This window comes from Pseudonaja textilis, chromosome 2 (assembly GCF_049901715.1).
Source record: "Pseudonaja textilis isolate UNSWEBS1 chromosome 2, rPseTex1.2, whole genome shotgun sequence".
Lineage (NCBI taxonomy): Eukaryota > Metazoa > Chordata > Lepidosauria > Squamata > Elapidae > Pseudonaja > Pseudonaja textilis.
The window spans coordinates 142349137-142360533 of NC_141991.1; the positions used below are offsets into that span (position 1 = coordinate 142349137).

Here is an 11397-nt window from a genome sequence, read left to right on the forward strand (position 1 = left end):
CCACTCTCGAATTGTTTTGTTTTTTTTAGCCACACTAGATGCTGTTTTTGGTCCTCTTTTCAGAGCATGATACCATAGTCTTTTGAGACTGAAGGATGCCATTGAGGGAACAATGAAGCATTCAGATTGCTTAAGTCTACTGCTCGTTTGCACTACATCTGAGAAACATCCAGCTGTATTGCATGTCACCCTGAGTCTATCGTTTATACAAAATGCATGTAAGAGGGGGAGTCAATTGTAGAAGATATAAGTTTGTGCTTAAAGGCAGGGCCAACTTTGGGCTAAGGCAAAGAAGGCATTGGACTAGGATACCCAAACTTAGGGAGTGCCAACCCTGGAAGTGGTGCATTCACTCAATGTGGCCCAGGGGTGCCATATACAGTAATCTTAAGCCAGCAAAGCTAAAAGGTTTCCATGAAAATTGAATCATATATTTGCTTTGGGTTTACAGACAAAGAGGATAAAGGGATCTTAGAAGACTGAGATTTTTTTTTTTCTAATCAGGTATGAGGCCCTGGCCTAGTGCACTAGAGTCTAAAATCATTCATTGCCACATCTTTTAGCCAAAGTTTTCAGTAAGTATGCCTGGCATTGATTTTATTAAAAAGATTCACTGGCCAGTAAGGACAGTTATTTATATTGATTCAAATTGTGTAAATTCAGCCAGTATGCAACCTGGAAGAAATCCCAGCTTCCATTTCCATGCTTGTTCTCTCATCTAGCTTGTGTAATGGCTTCTGATAATCGAGGAGACGAATTTATTGACTTGTGTTATTGTGACATGTACATATGCCTTTTTTTTTGGTTCTTTGTTCCACTGGGCATGTATGGATGTTTTATAAAAGTAGACATTTGGAATTGAAAAATTAAACTTTTTCTCCACGTTTCTGAAAAGAATAATTGAGCGGATGGATGGCATTTCTTTTTTCTTTTTATACATAGATAAAAGACAAATAGAAAAAAGTGTATGTGTGTGTGAGAGAGAGGGAGAGAGAGCGGGAGAGAGAGGGAGAGGGGGAGGGAGCGAGGGAGGGAGAGAGAGAGAGAGAGAGAGAGAAAGAGAGAGAGAGAGAGAATTGTAATTGAAACAACCAAAAAGAAAACTCAAATAAGCATTGCGTCCCCCAGAGAGGAATGTCTATGAGTGGGGTCCGAAAAATAATGATGTCAGAAGCCACCACACAATGAACATCCTGTTCTTTTTTCATGTGCAAGACCATAAAATGGTTGAGCTTCAATTACACTGAAGCTTGTACATTTTTGTACAAGCTTGTACATTTTTGTTATCCCTCATGCAGATTGCCTCGATCCAGGACCTCCTCGGGTGCCACAAATGTTCTTCTCACCCATTGTTAGGTTTAGATCTTTATGAAATTGAAAACGACAGTTAAACCTTTTTCATGGTTTGTGTTCCACTGGTTCCGCAACCCTCCATCACACCCGTGCCCTTTCTTTTTCTTCCTCATTGGTTTTTGCCCTCAACTGTCTCTGCTTGTCAATCCATAATAACCACAGATTGGGGAAATGTTATTGCTACATACTCTGTACATACCATCCCTCCAAAAGAGCCAGTTTCTCAAGCTGTAACTATAAAATCCAAGTAGCTGTGGAAAGGGAACTTCACCAGGACAGTGGTGACACCCAAGCAGGAAAAGCCCGAGGGGAACATCAGGCTAGCCATAAAAACAAACTTGCATAGGAAAAGAAATTTAATAAAAAGTATTGAAAGGAGCCCCCTAGACAAAAGCCAAGTAATTAAGAAAGCTAGGAAGAGAAAAAGGCCCAATCAGCAAAACAAACAAACAAACAAAAGACACAGAATAAATTACATAGGAAACAGACAGGAGATTGCCAGGAAACAAATAGAAAAAACCCATTATAAAGGTAAGAGATTAAGAAAGAACCGATACGGCAATCAAGCCGCCCCGCAGAGTTATTTTCCACACCTCGCTAAGTATGCCTTCTGGCGAAAATTAAACTCTGACAGGATTTTTAATATCTAAACATTAAACATTAAATACTAAACGAACATTCACACACAAACGGAGGAAAAGGGTATAAAGAACCAGGAATTCACCATTCAAGGTTAGCTAGCTAGCCCCAGGAACGCAGACTTCTTGCTATCTCTTGCCTTCCTGAAAAATAAAAGGAACCAGCTTCCAAGCAGTTGTCTCTGTCTTTAAACCGGAGTTCTCCCAGCAGGAAAATCGAGCTCTCAGAAGAAAGGCATTTTCCAGCCTTTCAACATAGCCAACCTGGAAAAATCAGACATCATCTTCCAAGAGCTGCAGCAATGAAGGTATTAGTGCTCACTCTCCTCTTCCTCCTCATTGTGGCCAGTGAAACCAAACAATACTCCAGATGTAGCCTGGCTTCCTGTCTGAAGCAAGGTGGCCTGGATGGATATTATGGCTACAATTTGGCCAACTGTGAGTATACTCAGTCTTTTCCTCCCCCATCGCAAGTTCCAGGTTTGCAAGACGGATGCAAAATGGGGAAGTTCCTTCCCAGAAAGAGTTTCTCCAGCCCACCCAGTGAATAAAAAGCTCTGTTCAATTTTCTTAGAATGGTAGAATATGTTTTTGTCCCATCCCAAATGTCTGGGGAGACTTCCCACTTCACCTTGCACTAACACCCTTAGTTTTAAGAGGGTGATCAGTATCCACTTTATTGCCTGTTTGGCACAACAGCAGAATGGGAGTGTGCTTAGACCACATTGGTTTTTCTTTTTTAACAATCACTGGCTTAAATTTGTTCTCTTTGGAATAGGGTTTATCCCTGCCAGGATCCTCTCAAATCCTTCAGTTTCCCCAAATCATTTCAATTCAGGATATGGTTGAAGGGGCCATCACAGAAGATTTGTGGCAGTGCAAAAGTCCCACAATGGAAAAGTATCTCCTCCTTGGAAGGCCCAATTTAAGAAGAGAGAAGGAAGGAGACGTGCCTTTATGTGCCATTAACAACCCCAGGAATATTTTGGAGACAAGATTCAGTTTTATTCCAAATTCCCGTGAATTTGGACTTCATGGGTCCTTCCTTGGTTCAGGAAGAATGAATATATGGTTAAACTTTTTGTTTTAAACATTCGTTTAAAAAACTAGAACAGCCTTTTCCTTTATAGCACATGCTTTTTGTTCCGGACTAGCAGGCTCGAAGCCTGCAAACCTGATTGGCCTGCTGATAGCCGATCGTGATTGGTCGCCATAGACTGATGCAATTGGCCAGTAAACGGGCTGCCGCGATTGGCCCTGCCAAGAGCGGCAAACTCAAATCGCCTTCATTGGCTGCCTAGCCGCAGCCAGCCCTATATAAGGGGCTGCTGCGGCTGGGATTAGTTGCTCAGATCTGGAGTCACTAATAAAGAGCTGTTGTTGCTATCTGAGTCTTGCCTCTGTTCTTGAACCATCCTCCCAGATCTAACACTTTTTATAGTCCTTTGCCTGTTTGCTTTCTTCCAGGGGTCTGTATGGCTTATTATGAGAGCAGATACAACACCAACGCTGTGGGGCAGCCAAACCTGGATGGCAGCCGCAACTATGGAATTTTCCAGATAAACAGCGCCTGGTAGTGCAACAATTACCAGGGCCATACAGCTAATGGCTGCAATAAGGCTTGAAGTGGTAAGACACATATTGGAGGGGACAGATAAAGAGACAAGCTTTAACAAAATTTCAAAATTCAATAGAATTGACACAATGAGGTGGTATGCTTCTACTCCTTGCACTGTTGCTTCCTGACCTGACCTACTATCTATTTCACCTATGTCACTAAAAAAGCAAGACACGTGAAATGTCTCTCTCAGTCTAATGATACCAGACACATATCTGATGAGGTTCCCCTGTCCCACATCAACAGTCTCACAATCTCTCTTGCTTTTTTATAGACTGGAGACACAAGACCAAACTAGCTCTCCACCCATAATGTAAGGGGTAGCTTGCTTGGCAGAGCCACTCGATCCCAACTTCACAGAAATTAATCAATATCTTGCCAGAGAGACAGGTTAAGGGCAACAAATCCAGCACCAGATTCCACCTGGCTGAGGAACCCAATTCTCTGGTTTCTGCCTTTGTCAGAGAAATCTGGTTCTTGGACTCAGAGTCTGCCAATATTCACTTCAGAGAGAAAACAGATCCCTAGCATTCTATACTTTTCAGAATTGTTACTCTACTTGATTAGAACATGAAAAGAGGCCACGCCAGCTATACAGAAAATAGGCTATACTGTTAAAGATGTGAATGTATTGCATACATTACTAATGAATTCCTATAACTAAAATTCCTGTTAAGTAGGAATCTGTTTTAAATAATAATGTTATACAAAACTTTGGAAATACCTTTGAAACATCTGAACATGGATGTATTCTAATTTGCCTCTTTCGGCAGCTTTCACAGATGATGACATCACAGATGATATTGTCTCTGCCAAGAGAATTGTGCGTGGTCCCAAGAGGGTGAATGCCTGGTGAGTCAGTCTCTCATTAACACCTTTCTACTTGTACCATTCAGTAGCAAATGAACTTATTCTTGTGGTCATGAACGTTAATTACCTTTCTTTAAATTATTGTACAACTTTTAGCCTGGGTGACAAAATACACTTTTTTAAAATTTTTGTTTCTATACTTGCACTTTGGATGCTTTAGAACCTTTAAACCTGGAATGGGTGGATTGTTAAATCCAGGTCTTAAAGCAGAGCGACAACCAATTTACCAGTGTGAGTGTTGATGCCCATTATGACTGAATAATTCCTTCCCAGCAATTTCACATCCAGTCTCAATTTCTGTCTTTCTCACCTAATTTAAAATCTCTTTAAACACAGGGTCAACATTGGGGTTAGCAACCATCTGGGGCTGGTAGCAGAAGAATTTGGCCAAGGGCCATTTAAACACCAGGACTCTGATCGCAGGAATGAGCTCCATGGGATCAGAAATCTGGTAGGTAAAGAACATAGTAATGAGAGAAGCAGGGAGAGATAGTTGTGAAGCCTCCAATCATAGGATAAATAGGAAAGGGGGCTGCAGCAGCAGACCATTAGATGGAAATCCCTTAAGCTGAGCATCTATAAGCAAAGCATAAAAAAGTTATGAGTTCAATAATCAGAATTTTTTAGAATTTACTCTGATGTGTGCTATTTTAAAGCATTCTAAGATTTTTGGATAGAATTTTGTGAGCTTTTTAGTGCTTACTCAATACTCCAGATGTTAACTCCTCTGAGTACTGTCTGGCATGGACTCTGGGAAGGTTATTTAGAGTCCAAATTATCTATTCTGCAGCAGTGGCATGTAAACTTTATTGTGAGAAATAGAAGATGAGGACTATTTAATTAAAACAATTGTAGTTCCTTTCATTTTAACCTGGAGAGAAGATTAACAATTACGAAAGTCAGAGGATAGGAAAAATGCATGAACAAGAGTAGCCACTAGCTCACCTCCCTCAAACTCTTCAAGGAGACTTACATCATCAGAAATTGTCAAAGAAACAAACATATTTGTGATCTACAAAGGCATTATGCATTATGTTTATTTTTAATTTGTATTCTTATTGTTATGTCCTGAGGACTCAAGGAGTTCTCACTCAGGTCCACTCACTTTGTGTGGGCGTTATTCCCCCATTCCCATTGGTCAGTTCTCCCCAGCAGCCAGCTATAAAAGCAGGCTGCGGGGTCCAACTGGCTGCTGATTGCTGCGAGCCAGTTCCAGGCTTGACAAGCACGGTCAGCCCTTTATTTGTAAAATAAAGTACTGTTGCACTCATGCTCTGGTTCAGCCTCTCATTGCTCACACTTAACACTGGCGACGAGGGTGGGATGGCTACCAGAAGCACCTTGCAACCGCTGAGTCACCTAGCCACCGATCTACAGCCCAGAGAGAGCGATCGGCTGGCAACAAGGGAAACGCTGATCCGCAGCCAGAGAGAGCGGTCAGCTAGCGAAACGAGCGATCAAAAAGAGCAAACGCAGATCCGCAGCCAGAGAAAGCGGTCTGAGTCAAATAGTTAGAAGCGCCTGTAGCCGCTTGTTAGCCTCGCTACGGGGAAAGTGAAGCGCTGCGAGCCGCAGCCGCTCTGCATTTGGCGCAAATTCAAACGGGTGTCATTTGAATTTCGAGCCAGTAGGAATCACAGCACAGCGCTGTAGAGAGTCACTAACGCCCACTTTTTTGGCGCGAATCAAGACACCTCCAACGGCTAGCAGCCAACGTGGTAACCCAGAGAGAGAGAAAGAGAGGGTAGCAAAAACCTCTCCAGAGCTGATATCACTAGTAACTCACGAGCGTCGTAGTCCCAGAGAGATTTCTCCCGCAGGTAGCCCAGCCGCTCCAGCACCATGAGTTCCAATCCAGTATTCCCGGCGTTTAAACCAGACGAAGAGAAGTGGGAATCGATAAGAACCGTTTCAATCATTACATCGATGCGGTCGGCCTGGCGGATGCGGAGAGCATCGAAAAATCCTATTTCCTAATCTACTGCGGAGCCACCGCTTTTACGATACCGCTGCAGCACTCGTGGCGCCGAGAGAATTAAAAACGCCCGTGGTCCGAGTTGCTTGAGATCCTCACAAACCACTACGCTCCCAGGCCTTCACAAATCGCCAGGAGGTTCACGTTCCGAATGAGGAAGCAATCAAGTAAGGAGACCATCAACCAATATATAGCCGCCTCAGAACAGCAGCCCTGCACTGCGGGTTTGGAACATACCTGGAGGACATGCTCCTCGATCAATTGGTTTGTGGGGTCAAGGATCTCAACCTACAGAGGCGACTGCTAGCTAAAAAGACCTCAACCTCGCAAGCGGTAGAGGAGGCCCTAGCAGCCGAGCTAGCAACGAACTCAGCCACCGAAATTCAGGGCCCAAGCACCAAGCTAGCAGCGTTCCCAGTCCATTCCAAGAGGTGGAAGCAGAGGAAGGCCACAACGATGAGAACGATGTCCATCGCCTCACCAATGACAGACGGTCGCAGGTAGGGGCCAAACAAGAATACACCGTCCACCCAAGCACATCACCCTGTGCCTAGCCTGTGGGGATCACATCAAAGGGCCACCTGCAAGTTTAAAGGAGCCATTTGCAACAACTGCCATAAGAGGGGGCACATTGCGAGAGTCTGCCAAGCCCCCAAAGCGCTGCACAAAGACCCCGCCCTCGCACTCGGGACCACAGAGGCAAGTATTAAACTGTCGCACGCACCGCCTTGCCAGGCGATTTGCCACTCTCTGTTAGTAAAATTTCTCTCCGTCTCCCTAGAAGGTAAACCGTGCACATGGAGGTTGACACAGGGTCAGCGCTCTCAATAATCTCGTGGAACACCCTCAAGAGACTCCACCCCAGCCTATCTACTACCCGGCTTCAGAGATGCCAGTTCGGTCTGAAGGACTACCAGGGGAAGGCCATTCCCGTGATCGGCAGAGGCAAGTTCTTTGTCAGTTTTAGAGCTTTTAAAGGCCACCTACCTCTAGTGGTAGTTAACGGCAACCTACCCACCTTATTGGGGCTCGATTGGTTTCCCCACCTCGGCCTAGGGTTAACAGGAGTCCATGCTGTCTCAACCTCAGACACTGACTCCTTATTCGCTGACTACGCAGATGTGTTCAGCGAGGAGCTGGGGTGTTATAATGGAACCCCCATCTCGCTCACCGTTGACCCCAGGCAGTCCCAATCAGATTAAAACCACGTGAGAGTTCCATTTGCTATTCGACCAAAACTAGACGCTGAATTGGATAAACTACTAAAACAAGGGGTCATTGAGCCAACAGATTTCGCCAAGTGGGAGACGCCATTGTCACACCCTCAAAAAAGATGGTAGCCTGAGAATTTGCTCGGACTACAAGACAACAATCAATAAATATTTACAAGTTAGCGCCACCCCGTGCCCGTCATTCAGCACTTATTGCACACATTCGAACCGGGCAGTATTTTTGCTAAATTGGACATGTCTCAAGCATATCAACAGTTCCCTGTTGATAACCAAACAGCGGAACTTCAGACCATCGCCACTCACAGGGGTGCCTTCCGATGCAAGCGCCTCCAATTTGGCAAGTGTTGCCTCGGTATTTTTCAATCCCTCATGGAGCGGATTTTACAGGGCCTCCTGGTGTAGTACCCTACTGACGACATCTTGGTCTCGGCCAGGACAGACCCCAACTCTTCCAGAGAGTGCGAGCAGTGTTAGAGAGGTTCAGACAGCATGGCCTCAAGTTAAAAAAAAAAAATGCGCCATTGCCACTAGACAGGTGGACTTTCTGGGTTATAAAATTGACGCCTCTGGCATTCACCCACTGGAGTCCAAGGTCAGGGCGATCCACGAAGCTCCCACACCGACCTCCAAAACGGAGCTACAAGCTTTCTTGGGACTCCTAAACTTTTATGCATCCTTTTTGCCCCATAAAGCCTCAGTAGCGAACCCCTACACAGATTACTAGACAAAAAGTCACCGTGGCACTGGGGGCACAAAGAAGACCAGGCGTTTAACGCCGTCAAATCACTACTTACGCCAGAAGCAGTGCTCATCCAATTCGACCCCAACCTTCCTTTAGTACTGGCAGCAGACGATCCCCTTTTGGAATTGGGGCGGTCCTTAGTCACCGACTCGCCAATGGCGCCGAGGCCCCCATCGCTTTTTCTCCAGGACGCCTCGGCCACGGAGCGAAATTACAGCCAAATAGACAAGGAAGCCCTAGCAGCTGTTGCAGCCGTGAAAAAGTTTCACGAATTCCTTTTGGCCACTTCTTCGAACTGGTCACCGACCATAAGCCCCTCCTGGGCCTACTGGCCGGCGACAAACAGACACCTCAAGTCCTCTCCCTCGGATGACAAGGTGGACGCTTTCCTAGCGGCCTACTCATACAAACTTATCCACCGCCGGGCAAAACTTATCCCACGCTGACGCGCTCAGTCGCTGCCCCTTACCCGCTCCGGCTGAAGACCCAGCTCCTGTCAATGCCATTTTTGAAATCACCCAGTTGGACCTGCCCATCACCGCCCTTGACATCGCCGCCAAAACCAAGGCAGACCAAACGCTCGCCCAGGTGCTCGACTGGGTGAGGAGGGGTGGCCGGGAGGCAATGTTGATAACAAATTCGCACCCTTTAAGACTCGCATGCAGGAGCTGTCCAGTTTGCAGGGTTGTCTACTGTGGGGCACTCGAGTGGTCATCCCGACCTCGCCATGCACCCGAGTCCTGGAAGCGTGTACACAGGGACACCCCGGCATTGTGAGAATGAAGGCGTTGGCACGCAGCTACGTGTGGTGGCCGGGTCTAGACGAGGACATTGCCAATTGGGTAAGTTCCTGCAGCATTTGCCAGGAATCCCGTCCTGCTCCCCCATCGCCACCCCTACCAGATGGGAGAGCGCCAGCGCCCTTGGTCTAGAATCCATATCGATCTGGCCGGCCCCGTGCATGGAAAGATGTTCCTAGTGGTCGGGACGCTTATTCCAAGTGGATAGACGGGCGCAGCTATCCACGACCACCACACTAGCAATCACCAACGTGTTAACGCGCCTGTTCGTTACCCATGGACTACCCGACTCCTTGGTCTCCGATAATGGCCCACAGTTCGCATCAGTAGAATTCAGCCGTTTTGCAGCCAACCTAGGCATTCGCCACATTTTCACAGCCCCATTTCACCCTGCGAGTAATGGGTTGGCTGAAAGGGCCGCCAGGACCACCAAAGAGGCCTCGCTAGGTTTGGCAGAGATGACTGGCACCACAAACTCTCACGGTTCCTGATGAGCCAGCACTCAACCCCTGTGCAGTCACCAATAAGTCCCCAGCGGAACTTCTGATGGGCCGGCGCCTGAGGACTGTATTAGATAGACTGCACCCACAATACTGCCCTGACTCTCCCCTCGCTTCCACTTCGGGGTTAGACATTTTATGTTACAGGAGCCGATATTCGCAAGGAATTTCGCTGGGGACCCACTTTGATTCCGGGCGAGGTCATCGCCGTCACCGGGCCAAGATCATATAGAGTCAGGCTGGAGGATGGTCGCGCCTGGAGGAGACACATAGACCAACTCAGAAGGCGCCTCAGCAACCTCGCAAACAAGAATCCAGAGTCTCCAGTCGAAGGGGAACCGTCCCATCCGCCACCCAGCCACACCGCACCCAGTGACCAGTCTGCGCCAGCGGTCGCCCGGTCAGCCCAAACTCAGATAACAGCGCCCAGAGAGTTGAACAACCGGATCCAACCCACGAGAGTTTGACTCCAGAAACCAACCCGGTGGTTTCCGAGGATGCCCAGTCCAGAGAGAGTGTTGGCGACACTATGCCAGCTCAACCGTCACAGACTGATACCGAACAGTCAGACAATGTTCCCGAGTTGCGCCGCTCCGGGCGCCAACACAAACCCCCATCTACCTCAAGGACTATGCGTGTTCGCATCTGGGGGAAGGGGTGTTATGTCCTGAGGACTCAAGGAGTTCTCCACTCAGGTCCACTCACTTTGTGTGGGCGTTATTCCCCCATTCCCATTGGTCAGTTCTCCCCAGCAGCCAGCTATAAAAGCAGGCTGCGGGGTCCAACTGGCTGCTGATTTCTGCGAGCCAGTTCCAGGCTTGACAAGCACGGTCAGCCCTTTATTTGTAAAATAAAGTACTGTTGCACTCATGCTCTGGTTCAGCCTCTCATTGCTCAAACTTAACACTTATGTTTATGATTGCCTGGAGAAACAACTGCAAAGGAAGAGATCTGTCAAAATGGATCCGTGGCTGCCAGCTCTGAGATTGATGCTTCTGCATTTCTCTTCCTCCTCCTGTGATGAAAATGATACTCATTCTTATATAACCACATTGACCAGTTTGATTTTATTCTTGAACCCTACACATTGGGAACAATGAGTTTCTTTGCACAAAAATGATGATTTTTAAATGGCTTATGGGTAGAAAAGAGGGAAAGTCCTTGCTTTTTAAAATCTTTGAAAATTGCTTCAGTAAAATGAGTTTTGTGCATTATGCCCTGCCCTGTTTCATGTTTTATTTATTTTCTTTTCATCTTTCATTATTCCTACATAACTGAACTGGTTACCAATCATGCTTACAGCAGAGCAGACTTGTGCAATGAAATGCATAATTGATTCAAGGCTTGGTGTCACTTAAACAAAGAACCAGATGCATTTCTTCATACAATATTAGGAAACTATTTTGAAATTCTTATATGAAAACTCTGGATTGTCATCCAAGGCCATATAGACTCTGTGATTTACCACCTGTTATATTAAGGCATGAATTTTGCTCCATAATATAAGAAAAAACGTATTCTGAATTTAAAAATGGATGGCCATCTTCTTCCTATCCATTCATCTGCCAAATAAGAGAACCTCCAACAAGAGGGCAGCAGCAGCAGATTAATGATACAGGCCAAATTACTGTGAGGTCTGCTCTTCCAAGGTCCAGATCGCATCTTCTCA

The 11397-nt window shown here is 46.3% G+C and overlaps 1 pseudogene; it reads left to right on the forward strand.

Moving 5' to 3' along the window:
* Window positions 1-2293: 2293 nt before the first annotated feature.
* On the forward strand, window positions 2294-10731 carry LOC113453246 (lysozyme C, milk isozyme-like; annotated as a pseudogene).
* Window positions 10732-11397: the final 666 nt, after the last annotated feature.